The sequence below is a fragment of the Suricata suricatta genome, chromosome 12 (genome assembly GCF_006229205.1).
Source record: "Suricata suricatta isolate VVHF042 chromosome 12, meerkat_22Aug2017_6uvM2_HiC, whole genome shotgun sequence".
Taxonomy (NCBI): Eukaryota; Metazoa; Chordata; class Mammalia; order Carnivora; family Herpestidae; genus Suricata; species Suricata suricatta.
In genome coordinates this window covers 90350600-90375310 of record NC_043711.1, presented here as the reverse complement: position 1 = coordinate 90375310, position 24711 = coordinate 90350600, and the positions used below count along the sequence as shown (strand labels likewise).

The following is a 24711-nucleotide window of genomic DNA, read 5'->3' as shown; positions in this document are numbered from 1 at the left end:
CTGGCCCCAGAAAGTCGAGGAAGACCTGGCAGCCCTCCTGCACTGGTGCGATATTTTTCTCCTCCACATGGAGAGACCTGTGTACCAACAGGTTGGAAGCCCCTTTAATGTGACAGAAATACACATCTTTTTTAGCGTTTCTTTGGAGATGTCTTTTAAAACTTGGAGAACTACATGAAAACCCCGAAGGAGTAAGTTTAAGTGGAGAGCAGGGGGCCCTACTTTACTCTGAAATTTGAGTACAGGAAAGGAGACTGGAAATGAGGGAGTAAAGAGGTGGGGAAGCATGGGACACCACGGTGTCACAGAAGCCAAGAGAGGAAACAGAATCGGTGAAGTAACACTGGCTGTTTAGGCATTTCCGAAGATTACAGCTCTTTTGGAGCGGTTCAACCTTGATATTCTTCAGCTGGTTGAGAGAGGGCGATTTTGCCTACCGGGGAACTTTTGGCAAAGCCTGGAGGCAAGCTGATTGTCACGACAGGTGGAGAAGTGTTCATACTGGCATCTAGTGGTAAAGGCTATAGAGTCAGTACTTAAATACAACACAAGATATAGATCTTTAAAAATTCGTGGGATATAGTAATTAGGGAAAGGGAAATGAAACATTTTTCACTCATCCAATTGTCAGTATTTTAGAAATTGTTAAAATTCATTATGGGAAGAGGTGAATCAGGGAATGGCGCTGATACAGAGTTGGTTGGTCTGAACCAACTTCTGCTTGGGAAGGTAATGGGGATAGCACTTATTAAAGGATGCATATAGGGAATGTGGTGTTGCCTTCTCTCTTTGTTGTTCATGTGCCCAAAGAGAAAGATGAAGCTAATATCATCCTCTGCTTCCTTTCACCTCGCCCCAAAGCTTAGTGTTTACTGTTTATTTTTGTTTTTGTTTTTGTTTTAAGTTATCTCTATGTCTTATGTGCAGCTGGAACTCACTACCCCCAGATCAAGAGTCACATGTTCCATGGACTGAGCCAGCCAGGCACCCCTCAATGGCTACTCTTAACAAAAAACCACTAACCCACCAACTACAGGAGACACAGTCTCAAATGATCATCATTAAAGGTACTGTTGGGCCATTAGCATTATGTTGATGATCTAACTCACCTCTGTTGGTATTTTGGAAGAAAGAGTCAAGGAAGACATGATGGATGTATAGCACAGGAGGCCATTTCTTTTAGATACCTACAATTGTGACAGATAAAGATCACTCTATTGCCGATTCTAAAATTGTGCAGGTAACTGCAGAAGTCTGTCAGCAAGAGAGAGAGAGAGTGGCCTCAGTCTGATCCAGAAGAAAGTTAATAACTTTGAATCCATCCATAAATACCCAGATTGTAAAGGACAGTTTAGAGCACACATTGTTGTGGTTTTCAGTCCCAAGTACCATGTGATTTGAAGTGGGTATAAACTGAATTGTGATAGGTTTTGCTATATTGGTCTGAAAAAATTAGCATTCCAGAAGCTGTCATCTTGAACAGATTTGGGATGAACTTGGCAACTCAAGTATGTTCACATGGAGTGGAGTGAATGTATTCAGGGTTGCTGAAGACATGGAATTCAGAAATGGAAATTGTCAGGGACAGAGTTTCCAAGAAATGTGAATCAGATGATTGACAGAGCTTGGAAGTGATGAGATCAAATGAATATTTCAACTGCAGTATTGGATTAAATGTTGCCAAGCTAATCCAAACCCTTTCTGAAAAACATCTGTACAGGATTCATCTAGACAGGATTTTTCAACCTAAGTGCCATGGACATTTGGGGCCAGGTAATTTTTCGTTGTGGGGGGCTGTCCTGGGCATTCAGGCTGTTTAGCATCATTCCTGGCTGGCATCTACCTCCCTTCCCCCAGCTGTGACAACCAAAAATATATTGAGTGAAGGGGATTAAGAGGTACAAACTTTCAGTTATAAGCCATGAAGATGAAAAGTACAGTATAGGGAATGTGGTCAGTAATACTGTAATGATATTGTGTGGTGACAGATGCTGACCATACCTAAGGTGGTAAACATTGAGTGATTGTATAGAGTTTTTGGATCAATCTGTTGCACACCTGAAAGTAATATAACATTGTATGTCAACTACAATAAGAAAATTGCGAGATTACCAAATATTTTCAAATGTTGACAAATGTCTGCTGAGGCACAGAGTTGCCCCCTAAGGTATTGCTTGTGACAGTGAGGGGATGTGTGTCACTGAAAAAGGGCTTCCCTTGTGTTCTGAGTGTTCAAGGATTAACCAGAATTTTCAGCAAAAGGGAAGGATAACAAGGTTTCCCACCCAGGAAGACTGGGGAGGGGTGCCTGGGTGGCTCAGTCAGTTGACATCAGACTCTTGATTTCGGCTCAGGTCACGATCTCAGTTTCATGGGTTTGAGCCCTGCGTCGGGCTCTGGCAGTGTGGAACCTGCTTTGGATTCTCTCTCTCCCTCTCTCTGCCCCTCGCCTTCTCTCTCGCTCTCTCAAGATAAATAAATAAACATTAAAAAAAAAGACTGGGGATATACTGAACTATTTACATATCTGGTATCATCTGACCAATGTGACAAGAAAATGTAGTGCTCCAAGTATAATTAGCTGTAAACATAGTTTTTTTTCTTTCTCAATACATGAATTTGAGCCCACAGCATCCAAGCACATGCCTGGTATAATGCTTATGTTAAGCACCTACAAATAAATACAAGCTATCAGTGTCAAGTGGAAAAAATCCACACAGGGGACCAGATATATAAATCTGTGAGATGGAAAGCAGAAAAAAATTCAGAACCATGCCTTCGGGGACTGTTGTAACTCCTATGTGTCCTCTGTATGGCGGCTGTAACAAATTACCACCAACTCAGGGATTGAAAGCAACACAGATTGATTTATTAGCTTGCAGTTCCAGAGGTCAGGAGTCACGTGGCTCACTGGGTTAAAAACGGTGTCAGCAGGGCTGCACTCCTTCTGAAGGCTCTAGGGGAGCATCTGTGCCCTCGCATTTTCCAGCTTCTAGAGACTCTCCGCATTCTTTGGCTTGTGGCCCCTTCCTCTATCTTTAAAGCCATGAATTTTGGTTGAGACCTCCTCACATCCACTTATTCTGACCCTGACCCCTGCTTCCATTGTCAGATCTTCTCCTCTGATGCGGAGTTTCCCCGCTTTCCTCCTAGAAGTTCCACACCCGTCCCCCACTCCCAGCTGTGATTACATTGGGCCTGCTTGGATACTCCAGGACACACACTCCCTCTGAAGATCCTTGACCCAATCACTTCTGCAAAGTCTCTTTTGCCGTGTAAGGTAACATCTTAAATTCTAGGGATTAGGACATGGGCATCTTTGGTGAGGGGCGGGCACTATCCTGCCTGCCTGAGGGACTCTGAAACTTAAAAACAGGAAAGGAGACTGGGAAGGGAGGTTGGGAAAGAAACCAAAGAATGCAGTGTCACAGAAGCCAAGAGAGGAAAGTGTTTCAAGGAGGTGGTGGCCCACTGACAGAAGGTTCATGAGGCTTTGACCCAGCCACCTTATTCCTAGAAATCTTTTTGACAAGGGGATTGATTTGTAAAACCTTAGGCCCTAGGATGATATTCTAGCAATGGAATACTCTTAACCACTCAAAAGAATGTTAGTTATTCATTTCACAAATACTTATTGTGTGCCTACTGTGTGCAAGCAGTGCTCTTGGCATTGAGAATACAACAGGGCAGCTATGTGTCAGGGTTCATAAAGACCACCTTAGGCCAAATCTGGCCGCCACCTGTTGTGTAAGTAAAGTTCCGGTGGAACACAGCCACACCCATTCACTCATGTGTCCTGTGTCTACCCTCGAACCACAACAGCAGTATTGAGTAGTTGCAACAGAGATGGTCTACCCACAGTCTCAAATATCTAACAGCTGAGTCTTCACAGAAAACGTTTGCCTGCCCCAATCTATGATACAGACTTATAAAGATGCTTATGGTATGTTGTTAAGTGAGAGAAAGGCCAGGGTTAATATTTGTGTGATCTGATTTTTATAAATAATGATAACCTTCCCAACCCCCCCATGCCAACACTGTGTGAGTATGCATGTGTGTGTTAGCGTGGGCTTGTGGTTCTCTCAACATCAGTGAGGCTGGGTTCTACAGGATCGTGTCCCCACTGACTTGCTCCCAGCATTCCTTACTCCTCCTCCTACCTCCCCCCTGCTGTGCCTTAAATATGCCAGGCACACACCCACCACAGGGCCTTTGCATCGAATGGTGCCCTGTATCTGGAGCTCTCTTTTCCTGTGGCTTGTTTCCTCATCTGCGCTTTCTGTTCAAAGTCACCTCACTCCTGTAACTGCTTATTTTATTCTTTGATATGTTATTTTTTCTCCAGCTTTATTGGGAGATTACTGACATACATTTAAGGTATAATACATGATTCAATACATGTATATGTTGCAAAATGATTATGGGAGTCAGGTTAATTAACCCTCCATCCCCTCACATTATTACCATTTTTCTATGTGGATGATAACATTCACGATCTACTCAGCATTTTTTCCAGTTGTTGCTACAGTGTTGTCTGCTGTGCATCACAGTTGTCATACTGTACGTTAGATCCCCAGAACTTACTCATCTTATAGCTGGGAGTCTGTACCCTTTCACCAGCATCTCCCCATTTTCCCACCCCTGATCCCTGGCAACCACCATTCTACTCTGTTTCTACAAGTTCAGCTTTTTTAGATTCCATATATTAGTGAGAACATGCGATATTTGTCTTTTTCTGTCTGACTTATTTCACTTAGCACAATACCCTCAGGATCCAACCATGTTGTCACAAAGGCAGGATTTTCTTTTTTTTTAATGCCTGAATAATATTCCATATATATATATATATATGTTCTCTCTATATATGTATGCCACATTCATTATCTTTTCTTCTGTTGATGGACACGTAAGTTGTTTCCATGTCTTGGTTATTGTGAATAATGCTGAAATGAACATGGGAATAGTGGTATCTTTTTGAAATAGTGCTTTCGGGGTGCCTGGGTGGCTTAGTCGGTTAAGCGTTCAGCTTCAGCTCAGGTCATGATCTCATGGTTTGTGGGTTGGAGCCCTGCATCAGGCTCTGTGCTGACAGCTAGCTTAGAGCCTGGAGCCTGTCTTTGGATTCTGTATCTCCCTCACTCTCTGACCCTCCCCTGCTTGCACTGTCTCTCTCTGTCTCTCTCAAAAATAAAAAACACATTGAAATAGTGCTTTCATTTTCTTTCATTATATACCCAGAAGTGAGATTCCTGGATCATAAGGTATTTACATTTTTAATTTTTTGAGGAACCTCCATATTGTTTTCCAGAGTGGCTGCACCAATTTGCACTCTCCCCAACAGTGCACAAGGTTCCCCTCTGTCAACATCCTCACCAACACATATTGACAGCAGCTATTCTGACAGGTGCAAGGTGACACCTCATGGTATCCCCCATTTTATTTTATCTTATTTATTTTATTTTAATTTTTAAATTAAATTTTTAATGTTTTTTATTCATTTTTGAGAGACAAAGAGAGACAGCGCAAGCAGGGGAGGGTCAGTGAGAGAGGGAGGTACAGAATCAGAAGCAGGCTCCAGGCTCTGAGCTGTCAGCACAGAGCCTGATGTGGGGCTCAAACCCACGAACCGTGAGATTATGACCTGAGCCGAAGTCAGATGCTCAACCGACTGAGCCACCCAGGCACCCCTTTTATTTTAATTTTTGACAGCGAGAATGGGAGAGGGTCAGAGAGAGAGAGGGAGACAGAGGATCTGAAGTGGGCTTTGTGCTGACAGTAGCTTATGTGTCTCAAACTCATGAACTGTGAGATCATGAGCCAAAGTCGGTCACTTAACCGACTGAGCCACCCAGGCGCCCAGATAACCCTCATTTTAAAATAGCATCCCTCTCTGAACTCTGTATCTTTTTTTTTTTAATGTTTTATTTGTTTTTGAGAGTGAGCGAGCAAGCAGGGGAGGGGCGGAAAGAGAGGGAGAGAGAGGATCCCAGGCAGGTTCCAAGCTGACATCAGAGAGCCTGATGCAGGGCCAGAACCTACCAACTGTGAGATCATGACCTGAGCCAATGCCCAGTGGACTGAGTCACCCAGGCGCCCCTGCACTCTACATCTTCTTGCTCTGTTTTATTTTTCTTTACAGAACTTGGATCACTTGACCTGTTTATTTATTGTCTGTACCCACTGCCACCAGATTCATTAGTGCAAGAATGCTGTCTGTTTCTTCTCTGTCCCGTCTCCAGCCCTGGGGAAAAGTGCCTGGCATGCAGAGAGGAGCACCGCTCAGGCACTTGTTCTGAGCTCACGAAGTGAGTATTTGCACGTAGCAGGTGTCCCTGCCGAAGGGGTCATCAGGGTGTGCTGATGGGATGGACTCTTCTTCCTTCTGATTCAAGCCCACTCGCTCATGCTGCCCGGACTCTCAGACCCTCGCCGGGGTGCTCACTCCAGATCCCACACGTCTTCCACGAGAACTTATGCAGGCAGAGGATGCTGGTGTGGCTAGACAGCCACGGGAGTGGTCACGCATTGTCAGTGGGAACGGCAGTTGGTGCAGTCACTCTGGGAACCGTGTGGTAACGTCAACTAAAGCTGAAAGCTGCTAGCGCCCACCTCTGGGATCTGGCAGTTCCATACAGAAGTGAGTACATGTGCTCTTCATGAGGAATGTACTAGAAACCCATAGCAGCATTATATGTACCAGCCCCCAAACTGGAAACCACGCAGACACACATCAACAAGAGCATGGTCAAATCATTTGGGGTTTGTTCACACCACACACTAGGACACAGCAATAAGACTGACCTACCGCACACAGCCAAGTCAGTGGATTTCACAACATAAGCATCTGAGCAAGACCCCAGGGAACCCATCCCGTATGATTCCACGCATGTTAAGCTGAGGAACAAGCCAAACTAGTGTATGATATCAGCAGTCACAGTGGGACCCTGCTGTGTGTATGTTGTACTTCGATGGAAGATTAAAAAAAAAGAGGAATGTCTCTCTAAAAAAATATATAATTTCCTTGACCTGGACCCCTCTGGGTTGTACTGGAACTAAAGCACCTGAGGATTTGATTCATAGTCTTTTCCCATGAAAGTCACTTTGTCTGAATCAGTTAACTCTTATTTTGGTTTTGTTTTCCAATTAGGTTTCTGTAAACTAAGTGCTCCTTGACTGGGAAGCTGGGGCTCTGTTGCCATCTGGTGGCCATTAGCATGATTACACTGCAGCTGTAGATCAATTCTCCTGGCTGCCTGGTCCAGGTGGCAATGAAGCCCAGAAATCTTTGAAGGTCCCTGAATCTAAAACTTCTGATTGTCAACACCTATTCACCACAGGTTTTCTGGCCCTTACTCGAACATCTCTCATGTTGGAGAGTTCACTACCTAACCAGACAGCCAAGTCCATTCTTGGGACCTCTCTCATTTTGAGTAAATTCTTTATAAAAGTGAAAAATTAAAAAAAAAAATAAAAGTGAAAAATTGCTGCCTTGACTTGTCTAGCCACTGGTCTTGATTGTGTCCCCGAGGCTGTTCAAGTAACCACATCTGTCTCCCACACCTCGGTCTTGCAGATGTTTGGACAGCCCTCAGATTCTTTGTTCAGGTCCTGTCTTCTGGCTAAACATCCATAGTCCCTGAAACATCTCTCTAGGGATCTGCTTTCAAGTCTGTTTGTCACCGTGGCTGCTGAGCCCTCTGTCCTCAGATGCATTGGTGGCCTTCTTCAGGGTGGCCCTCAGGCTGCCCTTGCCCCCCTGGACTTGTCTGCACATACCTGCTGCTGCTGTGGCCATATTGTTCTCCAGGCTCATTATGAACTGCCTGGTGTCTAATTCCTCACTCAGCCCTACCTCTCCTACTGCTACCAAACTGGGATTCTGGAATGGCCCATTTGTGGCAAACAATGTTTGTCTTGAGACTGGAAGCAGGTGAAGCAGCAGAATGGAAATCCAGTGCTTATTGGCAGGTAGGCTCGGTTCCTGGGGCAGCGGGAGAAACAGTGCTGATGGGGAAAGTCTGAGTTGGCCTCGTGTCAGGTGAAGAGCACAAGGCTGTGGGGAAGGTCCAAGGACAGATGCTATAGAACCCACGGCATCTTCATGGAGACTGTGGTCTCCGTGCTTGTCCGAGTCCCATGGGGGGCCAGTGCTGGGCTCTCCTCTCAGGTCCTCCCCGGAGCTGGTGTGCATGGGGTTCTGTTCTTTTGCCAGATACGAGGCTGCGGCTTGCAGACATTTTACCCATCATTAGTTCTCCATGCTGTTATTTGGATGCTTTTAGGCTGAAATATATTTCCAAATGCCTTGTGTGTGCTCATGCTTATCACCTTAGCCCTTGCTCTGGCAGTAAAAGCTGCATCAAATGGTGGCCTCTGCTGTCCTGGCACAGAGGGTCAGGCAAGCTACACCGTGCCAGAGAGCGTCCAGGGGTGGTGCCCAGGCTGGAGAAGCCAGTTCCTAGCAGAGTGAGGGAAAAGAAGTCTTTTAAAAAGGCACCTTGCATGGCCGAGGGGCCCAGGGACATAACTGGAAACAAGACAGACCCAGTCAGCCCTTCCAAAAATTGTAGGCCCAAAGCAGTGGTCCTCAGACGTTGGTGAACATCATTTAAATATGAAGATAGATGGGCTCCATCCCTCAGAGGTGGGGTCACTGGTGCAGGACAGGGCCTCAGAAAGTGTATATTCAACGTCTTCCGGTGTGACTCGGAGGCAGGTGGCCAGGGGATCATGCTTTGAGAAATACTGGCCTGGGCCCTGGGTCTCTGGAGCCCCGGCCTCCCCTCCCCCAGCATTCCCTGGGAGCTTGTGAGACACGCAGAATCTCAGGTTCCACCCAGACCTCCTGGATCAAAATGGGCATTTAAACAAGGTTGCCAGGAGGACTTGTGTTAGAGTCTGAGAAGCACTGCCCGTGCAAGCTGTGAGGGTTTCCCTCTTGCTTCTGTATTATTTGGATAAGAGAAAGAATGCATTCATGTATTACCTGGCAATTAAAAATAAATTAATGGAAAACTTTGCATAAACCAGGAAAATCTGTACAGGAATGTTCACGGCAGCTCTATCCATAACAGTCCCAAACCGGAAACAGCTCAGATGTCTATGTCAGCGGGTGAACCGATGAACACAAGGGGGCATATTTGTAAAATGGAATACAACTCAGAAATACACAGGAACAGGGGCGCCTGGCTGGCTCAGTCGGTTGAGCGTCCAACTTCGGCTCAGGTCATGATCTCATGGTTTGTGGGTTCGAGCCCCGCATCAGGCTCTGCGCTCACCGCTAGCTCAGAGCCTGGAGCCTGCTTCAGATTCTGTGTCTCTTTCTCTCTCTGCATCTCCCCTGTTCAAGCTCTGTCTCTCTGTCTCTCAATAATAAATAAATGTAAAAGAAAGATAAAGAAATACACAGGAACAATATAGCAGTGTGGATGAATCTCAGATGCATTAGTGGGAGGAGCCTGATGCAAAACACTGCATGCTGTGTGAGCCCACTTATATCATGTTCTAGAGAAGGCAGGACTAAAGAACAGGAAGTCAATTCCGGGTGGCAGGGGCTGGTGTTTGGAGGAGAAAGCTGATTGCAGAGAAGCAGGAAGGAACTTCTTGGTGTGAAGGGACTGTCCCGTATCATATGACTGTGGTGGTATTCACACACAATTATGTATTTACCCAAACTCATTGAATGGGATACTTGATTTTATTTATTTACTTATTTTTTAATGTTTTTATTTTTGAGAGAGAGAGTGCAAGGGGGGAGGGGCAGAGAGGGAGACACAGGATTTGAAGCTGGCTCCAGGCTCTGAGCTGTCAGCACAAAGCCTGACCAAGGGCTTGAACTCACAAATCGTGAGCGAGATCATGACCTGAGTGGAAGTCGTATGCTTAACTGACTGAGCCACCCAGGCACCACATAATATGTGGGGTTTTTTTTTAATGTCTATTATTTATTTTGAGAGAGACAGAGAGAGACAGAGAGAATGAGTGGGGAAGGGGCAGAGAGCGTGGGAGATACAAAATCCAAAGCGGGCTCCAGGCTCTGAGCTGTCAGCACAGAACCCTATATGGGGCTTGAAGTCACCAATGGAGAGATCATGACCTGAGTGGAAGTCGGATGCTTAACTGACTGAGCCACCCAGGTGCCCCAAACTGAATACTTTAAATGGGTGAATTTTACTGTATGTAAATTATATATCAATTAAAAATGATAAAAACAACAAAAGCAAAACCAAAAGCATCAAGTACTTAGGACCATCTTTGTTGTTCCCAGAGAGCCTCAATTAAGCATCCTCTCCCCATCCCGGGGCCTCCACTCAACGCCCACCCCCCCCCCAAGCTTCCTACTCATCTCACCAAAAACTAAAACTGGGCCCTCCTGGCCTGAAGGGGGCACTGTCTCCGGCAGTGTCTGGTGGCCTCCCTTTCTGCTACAGGCACAACCTGGTGAACGTGGTGTTAAATTAATTCAACAGAAGCTGGTCAATACAGTGGTGGATGTAAGATTTAATAGATGGAGGCAGAGGCGAGAGGAAAGAGAGAGACCAAGTTATGGAGCCAAGAAAGCCTTTATTGGAGTCTGCAGTTCCGTGACTCTGGAGCAGGGAGTCAGGGAAGTTGTGCCTGGTACAGGAGGGGAAGGTGTTTTACGGGTGCAAGAGTTCCAGATTTGATCTCAGGTGGGCAGATAGCCAAGTAAGGGCATCTTTGGACTCTGGCAGGATGGGATTGGCTGTTTAGTTCGGTGGGGTGAGGGGGATGCTGGAATTCCATGGTGAGACACTCCAGGTGGGAGAGTGGGGGGTCGTCGGTCCCTGGAGGTGCCTGGAACTATTCTCTGGCCTGCAATAAAATGGCCTCTTGGTCGCCTTCCTAAAGTAACTCTTACATTGGCCTGTGTAAGCAAACCAACCCCCAAGTGTGTAAACGCATGAAGGGTGAGAAATTGAAGCCCAAAGGGTATAATCCATCACAGTCAACTAGGCTTTCCCAAGTCAGGCAAGCATTAAGGAAAACCAGTCACAAAGAACCCACCAGTCTTTAAGATACAGCCCACCAAATAATTTCCTTTCTTCCTTTCCTGCCTTCTCTATATCTTTCCCCCAACCCTGTGGGAGGAGCGCCCCTAACCACTGTTGGTTTAATGCTGCCAGATTCAAAAGGTTTTTACTTCAATAAACTCTTACAATTTTTAATATGCCTTTGCCCATTTTCTAAACTTAAAAAAAATTAAAATATGTAGGTGGCTCAGTCATTTAGGCATCCAAGCATCCAACTCTAAGTTGGATGCCTCAGGTCATGATCTCAGTTTGTGAATTCAAGCCTTGTGTTGGGCCTTGTGCTGACAGTGAGGAGCCTGCTTGGGATTCTCTCTTTCCCTCTTTCTCTACTCTCCCCTGCTTGTTCTCTCTCTCCCCAAATAAATAAACCAACTTAAAAAAAAAGAATATTAACGTACAATATTCGTTTCTGCACCTGTTCATCTTTTGACAAGGATCTCTGGAGCCATGTGCTTTTATTCTGTTCCCAGCCCTGCCAACTGCTAGCTGTGTGACCTAGGCCATATTCCTTAACCTCGTTGTGCCTCAGTTTCCTTGTTCATAAAATGGGAACAGGAATAGTGCCTATCTCAAAGAGTGAGAATTTTAAAAAGTTATTTTATTGTAAGGTTTTAGAATAGCACCTAGCTCATAGTAGATGTAGAAGCCACTTTTAGGCAACAGGCTTGAGCACTGGACCATAGAGCAAGGCAAAAGGGCCCAGAGTGACCCCGGGGGCTGATGTTAACAGGCCCATCAGGTGACCTGCCTCAAACTATCCAAAAGCCCTAACTAGTGAGATACTAACAACCAGGCACAGGTACCAAAAGAGGAAAATTCCATACATTCCCTTCCCTCCTCACTTTCCCCCTTTAAATACACCCTACTCTCATTGCCTTGGGGCAGACAGTCTCTGCTTTGTTGTCTGGCCCATGCATTCAACAGACTTCTATCTTCTTCATTCTACCTTGGCTGAATTCTTTCGCTGCCCGTGCTGCTGGCTTCCATCCAATCGAGTTGCCCTACATTTGGGGACCCTCATCTAACTGGGAGACATACCACAGTAGGCACTAAATAAGTGTTGGCTATTATTGTTTAATAAACACAAATTTGGGGCACCTGGGTGGCTCAGTCGGTTGAGCATCCAACTTTGGCTCAGGTCATGATCTCATGGTCTGTGGGTTCGAGTCCCTTGACAGGCTCTGTGCTGACAGCTAGCTCAGAGCCTGGAGCCTGTCTTCGAATTCTGTGTCTCCCTCTCTCTCTGACCCTCCCCTGCTCATGCTGTCTCTCTCTCTGTCAAAAATAAATAAAACATTAAAAACTTAAAAGAAATTAAACACAAATTTTATCCACGCTCCCCCTCCCTCCATAGCCATCAAGATTATTTTTATCAACTGGTTACAAGCTAAGAACTCTTGGGTTTCTATCTTTTATGATAGGCTGATTCTAGAAGAACCTCTGATTTCATTCCAGCTGTCTTCACTGATGGAGGACTCCTGGAGAATGGCCTTGGTGGAGACGTGAGCAGGACCTGAAACAGAATGAGCTGTAAGTCTGGGTCACCCTGGGTCTGGGACAGTTTTGCTCTGTGCTCAAGAAGACAGACTCAAATATGGCCTCCCCCATGCCCCCCAGAAGGCTTTCTTGAGCCTCTGGCTCTTACTAATCCCTTGCAGATTGGGGTTCTGATCGCCTAAACTCTATGAACACCTCAGTTGCCACCTCTGAAAAAACAGGGATGATCCTGGCTCCCAGGCCTGAGGTAGAGATCAGGTGAGAAGGTGTGTAGGGCTTTCCTTGGTTTGGATTCCTCTGGAAGCAGACCCTGATACAAGATGAAAGAGCAAGTCGTTTATTTGGGAGGCGATGCCAGGAAAAGTCGCTGGGAGGGGGAGACATGGGAAGGAAGGGAGGAAGGCCAGGGAAGGGCTCATTATTGGGCTGATGACGGTGGCGGCGGCAACTGCAGCTTCGTTCTGCTGGGGACTCTGGGAGCCAGCGGAACACATGTCAGACCCAGGGGCGAGGAAGCGCATTTCCTGTACATCAGCTGGCCAGCTGACATCGGCCGCGGGCTGTTTCCCAGAGTGTTCACTCCGTGGTACCTCCAGCTTGCCTGAGTGGCCAGGAGAGGTCACGTCCTGGGCGGAGAGATAGAGGTGTCCCAGCGAGGCGTTCAGCTCGGGCTTGTGGAAGGGGGAGTGTTGAGGTAACAGAGCAGCCAGCTCAGCTCAGCTCGCCTCCCCTGGCAATTCTGTTTCCACAGCATCTAACCCTGATCCGAACTTACTGCTGTATGGCTTCTAGTTGACCCCTCGTGGTTGTCGCTCTGCCCTTCCCCCAAGGGTTCAGTAATCAAACCAACAGAAATAGTTACGGTGCCTCAGATCGCAGATTAGCATATGAACACCCGCTTGCCACATGAAAGGCCTCGGGTCCAGCTGGAGAAGAACCTCCATGAGAGACCAGACCGGCTTCGGCTCCGAGACCCGCCTGGCAGAGCCCAGGGGCCCAGTGGCCCACTCCTGGTGGGGGTTGTGGGCAGTGTCAAGCGTCAATGTCAGTGTTTTAAAACATTTTAGATATGATTTGGAGCAGTGAAGAGGCATCCAGAAGAGGGGGAAAGGGGGAGCTTTGGGATTATCCAGTTTTATACCTTTCCGGCAGTGTGACAAGGCACCTCATATCCTGGAGCCACATTCGTCATCTGTAAAATGGGCATAATCAATCATAGGATGAGCCTCATGGAGTGGAGTTGAGGAGTAACTGAGACAGTGTACCTTTAACGCCTGGTGTGGTGCAGACCACGGGGTGGGAGACTTTTTCTGTAGAGGGTCAGGCAGTCAGTAGTTTGGCTTTGTGGGCCCCCAGTCAGATCTGCCCTAGAAGCTCAAGCCCCCGTGTTCATATATACTATAAAAACAGGTGCTGGCCCCTGGGGTAGAGAGCGGGCAGAACAGGGAAGATTTTATTTCTCCCTCTTAGAGGAAAGAAATATTTCTTACTTATCTTTGTGTCCTCCTCTGGGCTCAGCATTGGGTCTGGCACATAGTAGGTGCTCAGGAAATGTTTACTGAAGGAAGAAAAACAACATATGACATAGGGAAGAGAAAGGCTTTTGGAGTCAAACAGACCTGGGTCTAAATCCATGTCTTCCCTATGTGACCTGTGTAAAGAGAAAATTGTTCATGACACTTGTTAAGAACTGGGAAGCAGACTTAATTCAGGGGTTCCCAGGGCATAGGTGTAGGGGTGACTGTAAGGGGGTTTGCAGTAGGGGAGAGAAATCGAGCTTGTCTCCGAACACAGCAAGGACAAGTCATTTATAGCTGAAAGGCAGGGAGCGGTCGGTGGATGGGAAATTACTAAGAGGAAACATCAGGAGTAAGGAGGATCCTTTTTTTTTTTTTTTTTTTTTTTTTTTAGTTTATTTATTTATTTTGAGAGAGACAGAGAGAACACAAGATGGGGGGAGGAGCAGAGAGGGAGAAAGGGAGAATCCCAAGTGGGCTCCACACTGTCAGTGCAGAGCCTGGTGTGGGCCTCAAACTCGTGAAACTGAGATCATGACCTAAGCTGAAATCAAGGGTCAAACTGAATAACTGAGGCACCCCAGGAGTAAAGAAGATTCTGGTTAAACTGGCCCAACAGGATTCTTGCTGAAGGCAGGCCAGACCTGGGGGGGGAGGGTGGTGGAGGTGAGGGACGTGGTTGAACATTGAGGAGGACCAGATATTAAAATGGGAGAGAGTCCAGCTTAACCGACTTGGCAGGATTCTTGCTAAAGTCGTGTGTATCAGCAGAGGCGAACACAGAATCTCCAAGGTCAGGGCCTCATTGGGAAGAGGGTTCAAAGGACCCTGATTGCAGTTTGGTCAAGAAGAGGCTCTTTGTCACTTAAGCTAATACACTTGCCCTCTCTAAGCCTCTGAGCCTATAAAATGGGCACATAAAGAATATATACTGTACAAGATTGTTGCAGGTGTTACTGGTGGTTGTGGGAAAACATGTAGATGGCAAACAAATATTCTCTAAAAAGAAAGCATGAATGATGTCTCCATACTTCATGATTTTACCCATGGCTTTCAAACCTTAGTTCTGGATTGAGCGCTAATCGTTATCTCCTCCAGCCTGCCCAAATAACCTTTTCTGGCCATTCCTGGGCCAGTGGGTGGGTGGGAGGGAGGAGAAGGCTGGTTGTCCATAGAGAGGATGAAGGAAAGTCGTGCTCCTAGTTCTGAATTCAGGGCTAGCCTGGCAGTAACTGCAATCAGTTTTTGCCCCAAGGGCTCAGTGTCTGCTGTAAAAAATTAATGGCCAGGAAAGGTGTCTGCCAATTATTTTTCAACTGTAGGTGCAGAGATTACAGAAACACAGCCAGCCTGTGTTAGATCCAGACCTCCCAGCGCTGGCTGACAATTACCCCCCCTGACTTCCCTGCCAGGAGAGTGGAGTCAGAGGTCTCTCCTTCAATGGCACGCTCAGACTTCAAGTTTGTGCAGAACGTTCTGTGTTTCCACAGAGAAGGCAAGGGAAGGAAAGACATCCATGTATCCCAGTTGCTCTGGAAGGAGGCCTTGAGAAAAAGATTGGAGTACATGAAATTTACTTGGGAGGTGATCCCAGGGAACATCAGAAGGCGGGTAGGAGAGTGAGGTAGGGAGGGGACAGAGCATAGAGGTATGTTATGAAGCCAGGAACACCGTGGGTGATGGAGCTTAACCTCACCTGGGACTCTGGGAACGGTGTTACACGTGTACCTCATAGCGACCCCGTCTGAGAAGCAGGGGAGCTGGTATATTCACACACTGATTCCTGGGGATCGTTGGCTGAAGGCTGCCGCAGGGCTGTTCATTACCCAGTGCTTCTGACCTATCTCACTTGGTGGCCAGGACAGTCCTCAGGCAGGAATCACAGGTCTTGGTAGCTGGCATGCCCTGAAATGGTTAAGGCTGGGAGGATTCAAGCCAGAGGCACCCACTGAGTCCATTACAACATGTATTGAAGACCTTACTTTGGCCCGGGGACTTAACACCTGCCATCCCATTTAATTTCGGCACATAGCCAAGACTGTATCTTAGTTAGCCTCTTCTTCTCAGACTACTCCTCACGGCTGGGACTCGAGTGTGTGAAACCCTCGTACTCGATGTAGCACTTAATAGGGCTCTGAAACCCAGAGCCATCAAATAATATTTTAATGTGATATTAAAAAAACCCAGAAGTGAATGCAAAAAAATCCATGATGAACAAAGTATCAGAATTTTAAATCAAGGCAGGAGCAGTAAGAGTGCCACGCTGAGCCATATTGAAGTCCAAAGCAAAAGGAAAAATCAGTAATGCTGATGGTGTTTATCATGGATTTTTTTCCATTAATTTTGATTTAGAAATTGCTGCATTAAATCATTATTTATCTTGATTCCTGAGGTTTTGTGGCACACCCTCGTGTTTGCACTCTCCCTGTCTTCCCCATGTTGGTAGATTGCACTCAGTCCCCTCAGCTGCTCAGACCAGGCACCTGGGGTCCCCTGTGGCTCCTCTCCTTCGGACACCCCCCCCCCCCCCCGCACCACCATGATCTTTCTGACCCGCCTCCAAGCATCTTTGAAATCTGCTCTCTTTTCTCCACTTCCATTGTCGCGACTCCTCCACAAAGGAGGTCCTCATTGCAAACTTCTGTGTGTCCACTAAGGTCAGCCCTCTGGCAGACAAGATGGTGGCTGCTTCTCTGACTAAATCCTGACAAATACCTCAAGCCTACCGCTCTTTCTTCACTGTCTTGGCTGCTTCAAGTGGGTGTGGGGGAACCACAAGGCAGTCTCCTCATAGAGCTTCAGTGAAGCAATGCGCCCTCTGATCATTCCTTCCCCCTGGCCCCCGCCCCCCCCCCGGGAGTGCAGTTTTCTTACCTTCCCACTTTGGGGCCAAGGCCAAGGGAGGTAGGGTTACTAGTCCTTGAGACCAGACAGTGTCTTTCTCCCATTCACGTTCTCTCAGAATCTCCTTCCCTGGTTTCACCCCCAGCCCTGGAAGAGACCACCATCTTCTCATGGAGTGGGCACTTTCCTGACTTCATTTTCTGAATCCCATCTCTTGACTGCTTTTCATAAACTTCAGGCTCAGACCTCCAAACATTACCCTTGGTTTGTAGGGTAGGTTCTGGAATTAAGAAACTCTCTCTTTTCTCTGGCCAGGTTTTAAGACTACTGTCTCTGTATAGACTCAAAGCTAAACTATGACCTTATGATTTCAGTGGCGTCGACACTCCTTCTAAAATAATAAATGTCCTTGATCCAACTGGCTGAGGGGTGGTGGGGTGAAGGCACACAGAATATCATGATTCATGAGGATGCAAAATAGATGGATGTATTTGATAGTTTCTCTCTTTTTTTAAAGTTTCATTTATTTAGGTTATCTCTACACCTCATGTGGGACTTGAACTCATGACCCTGAGATCAAGAGCCTCATGTTCCTCTGAGCTAGCCTGGTGCCCCAATTTGAGAGTTTCAAAAACATTTCCTTTATGAAGTCAGATGGGTTCCCCAGTTCCCGATAGCTTTCCTCACCTCCTGAGAATTCATTATTTCTGGAGAATTCTAGCAAGTTCTTCTGTTTTGCACGACCTCCCCATTTGAGGGACATATTTGTCTCAGACACATGGAATTCCTCTGCTCATTAATTTAGGTTCTGAGCTTAAGCTCCTTGAATTACTGTCAGTGAAATCCCAACTTTGGGTAGGAACTTGAGTGAGGAAAAGGGGGCCCTGGGTCCCACTCCTGGACCTGAGTCTAAAGTCCCTGAGTGGAAAATGGGGGAAATAGCACCCCCACAAGGGTTGTTGTGGGGATTCAACAAGATAATGGGTGTGCAGCGAAGCTTTGCAGAGCAGCTGACCCAGACCCTGTGCTCACTCTGGGCCCGTTTTCTTTCCTCCTTCTCCACTACCTGCTCAGCCTCCTACTGTCCCTTGTCCTCTGAGCTGAGCCTCCCTGTTCCAGAATTCTGGGCTTCTGTAAAAAGAGCTTAGTACTGGATTTGTTAACCTGCTCAGTCAGGTTCATTCCAGCTCCGGAGCACCAGCCCTTCCCTCTGCTGTTGAACAGCACAGTGACTAGGCACAAGTGGGCTTTGGCCATGCAGATGCTAATTGTCAATGCAACTTTTTCAGCAGAGAGCTGGGTGTGTTGGTTTCTACTGCCGTGATTGACTTTGGAGTTGAAGATTTCCCTAATACCATTTGACTGTTTCGTCATCATCATTACTACACATACACAGACACACACACACACACACACACACACACACACACACATACACACTGATGTGTTTTGGGTCCTGGCATCTGGGAGTCTTGGCTCAGCAGATGTACTGGGTTAAGAAAGTTGGATGGGGTGTGGGGTGCCTGGGTGGCACTTGTCAGTGAAACATCCTACTTTGGCTCAGGTCATAAGCTTCTGGTTCTTAAGTTTGAGGACACATGTTGGGCGCTGTGCTGACAGCTCAGAGCCTGGAGCCTGTTCAGATTCTGTGTTTTCCTTTCTCTCTTCCCCTCTCCTGCTCCTGCTCATGCTCTGTCTCTGTCTCTCTCAAAAGTAAGTAAACATTTTAAGAAAATCTTACAAAAAAAAAAAAAAAGAAAGAACGTTGAGTGGGGGAGTTCTTAGAAGAGGCCCCCCGACCCCGGCACTTGCCTAGCTCTCAGAGCCTGGGCCTTACTTTGTCACCCCTGTTTGGAATCCTCTGCACACAGGGTGGGTGGACCCTGCTGACCTCTTACTCTTAGGGCCTGAATTTCCCCTGCCCTTGGTCCTCTGTGCTCCTGTCACAGTGACCTCCTTTTGATGACTATTTCCCTCTTCAGTCCCATCATCTGCTAATCTCTCTGGATTGTTGCTTCTTCTCCCCTCTGTTCCCATGGCTGGCTTCTCGTTCTTCAGGTTTTCGCTCACATGTTACCTCTTCAGAGAAGTCTTCCTTGACACCGTATCTAAAGGAAGCCCCACTCAAATTGTTTATTGTAGTACCTTACTTGCTTCTTTCATAGCATCCATCATGAATGTAATTATTTAGCCCATTTTATTTTATTTTAAATTTTTAAAAAATATTTATTCATTTTTGAGAGAGAGTGTGCAAGCATGGGTGGAGCGGAGAGAGAGGGAGACACAGAATTTGAAGCAGGCTCCAGGCTCTGAGCTGTCAGCACAGAGCCGGACTGGGGGCTCAGATTCATGAACCGCGAGATCATGACCTGAGCTGGAGTCGGATGCCTAACTGACTGAGCCACCCAGACACCCCTATTTTAACCCATTTAAAAATTTGCTTTTCTGATCCTTCCACAAGTTTGGACACTCGATGAGAGCAAGAGCCTCTTTTGCCTTGTTCCCTATGCTATTCTCAGCACCTAGAATAGTGCTGGCACATAGTAGGTGCTTAATAAATATTTGTGGGAGAGTAATCCTCTCCTTCCCTTTTCCATTTTGTTGTCTTAAATGACAGCCCGATGGGCCATCTGGTTGACTCACCTTGGGAATCATTTCTGGGGTCAGGTCTCCTTCAAACTTTTTAGAAGCAGCTGGGCTTAGATCTTCTAACATGTAATACCTGAGCCTCCATGAGACACCCATTGCCTAGACTAACCTCAGCTGCTTTCTTTCTAGGAAAGTCTTCTCTCTACATCTAGTGAGGGAGTCAGGGGGTAAGAACTAGTTTTCCCAGAGAACTCATTATATGATAGCTCTGTGAACTTGGGCACCTTAATCTCTATGGGCTACAGTTTTCCCATCTCTAAAATAGGACCAACAGTAATGCAGGATTTCTTAAGTCTGGCACTATTGACATTTTGAGCTAGATAATTCTTTCTCCAGTGGTGCGTGTGTTCTATACATTTGAGGGTGTTTAGCAGCATCTACCCATTAGATGCCAGTAGTGAACCCAGTTATGACAATCAAGAATGTCTCCAAATACTGCCAAATGTCCTTAAGGGGTAAAATCACATCTCCCTAAAAAAAAAAAAATCACACCTCCCTGCCTCCAATGAGAACCATTTCAATAATACCTGCCTTAAAGGATTGTCAGCAGACTAAATGATATTGGTCACATTAAGTCCCTAGAGTAAGGATTTAATATATATATTTCAAATCTATTGTTATTATTAATGTCATCATACTGAAGGCCACACAGAGTTTCAGGAAAGACAGGTGCTGATAGGGACGGTGGCAAACTCAGGTGAATCCAGTCCATTGCCAATGGTGTGCTGAAGCCAGCTTGTCCCTGCTTCTACACATTGATCGTTAAATCTTCAGGAAATTTGCAAACCAATTGTTAAACATAGTCATCCTTGAAATTGGCAATAGTAGGAATATTTACACTGTGGGAATTAGCAAATGTTGCACAACAGAGCTTTATTTTCTGGGAACCACCGGTTTACCACAGCAGTTCTTTGGTAACACATTAAATGAGGGGGCGCCTGGGTGGCTCAGTCGGTTAAGCATCTGGCTTCGGCTCAGGTCATGATCTCACGGTTTGTGGGTTTGAGCCCCACATCAGGCTCTGTGCTGACAGCTGGCTCAGAGCCTGGAGCCTGCCTCAGATTCTGTGTCTCCCTCTCTCTCTGACCCTCCCCTGTTTGCACTGTGTCTCTCTGTCACTCAAAAATAAATAAAAAACATTAAAAAAAATTAAATGACAAGATCTTGCAGTGGGTTTAATAACTACTGATGTTTTCAAAGAGTGATAAACAAATGACATTTGGAGGCAACAGCAACATATGAAATATATGCAAATATCTGTGCCTCACTATTGGTGACAAAATCACAGGTACTGATTTGTGGCCCACATTCAGATTTAGAGGAAATGCTGTTTTTTACTTAGAAATTGGAGGAAATACAGATGTAAGATTTTTTTTCCCCATCTATGGAGCCCCTGAACTCAGTTAAGAACCTCTGTTCCAGTGGACACATTCAGTGGGGAAATGTAAATGAACTTGGGACTTAGATGGGCCTGGGTTTGAATTCCAGGACTGTCAGTTGCTTAGTCTTAGTTTCCTCAATATCTAAATGGGAATCTGAACTTCCTGGATTGTGGAAATTCAATAGAAATGGTTTTAAGAGGGGCTGGGCACCAGGGAGTGTGTGTGTGTGTGTGTGTGTGTGTGTGTGTGTGTGTGTTGGGAGGGAGGGACTTTGTAACATCTCTTCCACATGCCCACGGGTCTGCAGAGATCTCTGACTTTGAGCAGCAGAGGTAGTAACAGACCTCACCCCAGGTGGCGCTCCTGGTCCGTCTTTATTTTTAGTTTCTGTCTGTATGAAAAATTTGCAATGTGCAGACCAGTCAGAACAAATAGAATTATGACTCAGTTTTCACAAACTGTGTTGTGGATTTCACATATTTTCACGCTTGATTTTCCACCATGTTTCAAACTGATACAAAAATGCTTTTTTCCCTTTTCTGGGACATGGGGACATGTGTCCCAGTGGGGAAGTGGCATCGTGTTACCCCTTCCTTCTTGCCTTGCCTTCCCACCGCAAGGTAAGGGAGGAACCACTGTTTTCCTTCCTTATTCCTCACACAAGACCATTTTTCCAGCTCATTAGAACGTGGAGCTAAGATAAAGGAGGGCAGAGCCATTAGGTAGCAATTTATATGTAAATGTGGAAGTTACCAAAGAAAGAGAATGGCCTAGTATTCTTTAGGAAGCATTCAAGTTGGGACCCTTCTGGAAAGCTAGCATCACATGTGAGCCCTGTGAGGCCCACGGCCCCTGCGCCAGACCCAGGCTCCAGGGACAGGGATGTCTCCTGGTCTTCACCCATGAGGAGACTGAGGCCAAGGTCCTACAGTGACTGATGGGCAGAGCCAGTACCTAAAGCCACAGGTGGACCCCAAAAGTAGTGTGCGGTCACTTTGTGGGGTACTTCTAAAGGGATGAGGCCCCTCTGCCCAGCCTCACATTCTCCCTTTTCTTTATTTCATTTTTTGTAGTCTATTCAGGCTTATCTGCTGCCTGGTGAGCTCGGATCTAAGGGGAAATGTGTATTGTACACTCCATTAGTAAGATTTAATTAGACAGTTATTGTGCCCAGCACTGTGTGTGTATGTGCAGAAGACAGTCCTTAGCAAAGGAACCCTTTGGGCTTGGTCCCAAGCTCCGATGTCGAGGTGCCAGCAATTAAAATGGAGGATGCTAGTACGAAGGCCAGGGACAAAACTGCTCCTGAAAGCTAAAGAAAAGCTGGCTTTCCCCCCACTCCAGGCTTCTCTTTGCTATGATCAGTAGCCCAACCCCTGCCCAATCCCTGACCTCTCAGAAGTGACAGAGTCAGAAGGTCTGTGTGAGAGAGGTCAGGCCACCGCCCTAGGAGAAGCGCCCCTAGGAGAAGCCACCTTGCAAACCGTTCTGAGGAAGCAAAGACATTCTCACGTCTGTGAAGTGTTCCAGGTCTTCCCCCTGTACCATATCCTAGCTTAGTGCCCTAGACCTCAAGCTTGATCCACAGCAATACTCTTCCCCCTGAGGTAAGGGGTGAAGACAGAAGCAAGGGGCTGGGGGTGATGTGTGTTGGTGGAGGTTGAACATATCCTTAAACCGGTATGTCATGACTCAGAGTTTGATCTTGGTCTTGAGAGCAATGGGAAACCCTCAGAGATCGTTAAGTGGAAAGTAGTATAGAAGTGATATGATCAGATTTGTGGTTTAGAATGATCTCTTTGGCTTCTCTGGTGGATGAATGGGAGGCAGTGGACAGAAAGATGAGTTAACAGCTGCTTTGGCCATTTAGAAGAGAGATAAATGGCATCTGGACCAAGTGGAGGGGCAGACAAGAGACTCAAGAGATAGACTTGGTAATTGATCTGTTGTGGGGGAGAGAAGAGTGGGTAATACCAAGCTTATGGCTTGAGCAATCGTGTGGGCAGCCATGTCTGCCATTCCCTGACATATGCCTACAGGACAAGGAGCAGGAGGTTTTGGGGGAAAGATGAGAAGGTTAATTTTGGCCATGCTGAGTCTGATGGGACATCCAAATAGAGATGTCTAGACAGAGCTCAAGAAGGATGCCTGGGAGACACTGTCATCTAGATGGCAAATAAATTGAGGAAAGGAAAAGTCTGAGAACAATATCCAGAGGAGGAGGATGGGGAGGATAGGAAAGGGAAAGTTTTACAGTTTACTGAGGAGTGACGGCCACAGAGGCAGGAGTGGGGAGGAGGGCGCCATGGAAGTTGATGGGAGGGAGTGGGCAAGGAAACAGAGTCAACAATGTAAAAGAGTGGAGAGAAGTCACCCAAGACAGAGATCTGGAAAGAAAAGGGGTTGGAGTGTGTTGAGGAGGGAACAGCAGGTAAGGATGTAGAAGCAGCATGGACAACGACTTTCTCCTTCCCTCCCTCCCTGCCTTGCTTCTTTCCAGCAAAAAGAAGGAAAGAAGGGTTGTCTGGAATCCTACCACTGTGATATGGCCACTGTTAACATTGTAGTGTCCAGTCTTCTATGCACCTCTTTAGGTACCACACACCGCATGCATATAGAAACTTTAACTTAAGTAGGATCACATTTGTGTTGATTTTACCATAGATTTACCCCCTTAACCCTACATCAACACTGAAACACTTATCTTAGCCTCTCCCCATAAGTTGTGTTAACAACTTAATATATATTCTTCCATATTTTTCTCTTTACATATATAGTCCTGTAGGGTGTGTGTGCGCATGTGTGTATGTGTGCATGCAATTGTTTTTTTTTTTCTAAATGTTTATTTTTGAGAGAGAGAGAGAGATAGAGTGCGAGTTGAGGAGGGATAGAGAGAGAGGAAGACACAGAATCCGAAGCAGATTCCAGGCTCCTAGCTGTCAGCACAGAGCCCAATATGAGGCTCAAACTCACAGGCCATGAGATCATGACCTGAGCTGAAGTCAGAGGCTTAACTGACTGAGCCACCCAGGCACCCCGCGATTGGTTTTAAAAAAATTATACTTACACTTGCTTTTCTCTCTCAACCATGTCTCAGTGAAATTCCTTTACACTATCAGGAGGAGCTCTGATTCATTCCTTTTAATGGCCATGTAACAGTCCGTAGTATGGACGTGCCACACTTTATTTAGGTGAACTCCATCCGAGAGATATTCATTTCACTTCTAGTTCTTGTTCACCAGGAACAACACTTCAATTGACATTCTTGTACTTATGATCGTATAGACTAGTACTTTTATTTCTATGGGATAGATTCCCAGCAATGAAATTGCTGAGTTGAAGAGTGGATGTATTTTTTCCCCTCAAATTTTATTATAGAAAATTTCAAATATAAGGACAAGTTGAAAGACTTCTATATTTAACACTGGTATATTTATTGCCTGTATTTACAGTGAACCCTTTGCTGTATTTGCCTATCATTCACTGGTTTATTTTTTAATTTATCAACCCATCTTATTTTTGGTGCATTTCAAAGGAAGCTATGAATATCAGTACACGTTACCTCTAAACGCTTTAGCATGCATATTACAACTTTAGTATTTGTCTGTAAATTTCTTTACGGATATAATTTATATAAAGTAGATTGCACAATTCTTTTTTTAATGTTTATTTATTTATATATTTTGAGAGAGAGAGAGACAGTATGTACATAAGTAGGGGAGGGGCAGAGAGAGAGGAGAGAGAGAATCCCAAGCAGCTGCCATGCTG

At 46.1% G+C, this 24711-nt stretch overlaps 1 long non-coding RNA gene across 3 annotated transcripts; it reads left to right on the top strand.

Moving 5' to 3' along the window:
- The first annotated feature begins 944 nt into the window (after window positions 1–944).
- Window positions 945–7473, top strand: LOC115275274. Of its 3 annotated transcripts, none has more exons than XR_003901455.1 (4): window positions 945–1067; window positions 3113–3275; window positions 6140–6305; window positions 6393–7473. It is a non-coding gene; the product is annotated as an uncharacterized LOC115275274 (long non-coding RNA). The 3 variants fall into 3 exon arrangements; XR_003901454.1 differs by having other exon boundaries at window positions 3113–3280; XR_003901456.1 differs by lacking the exon at window positions 3113–3275.
- The last annotated feature ends 17238 nt before the right edge of the window (window positions 7474–24711 follow it).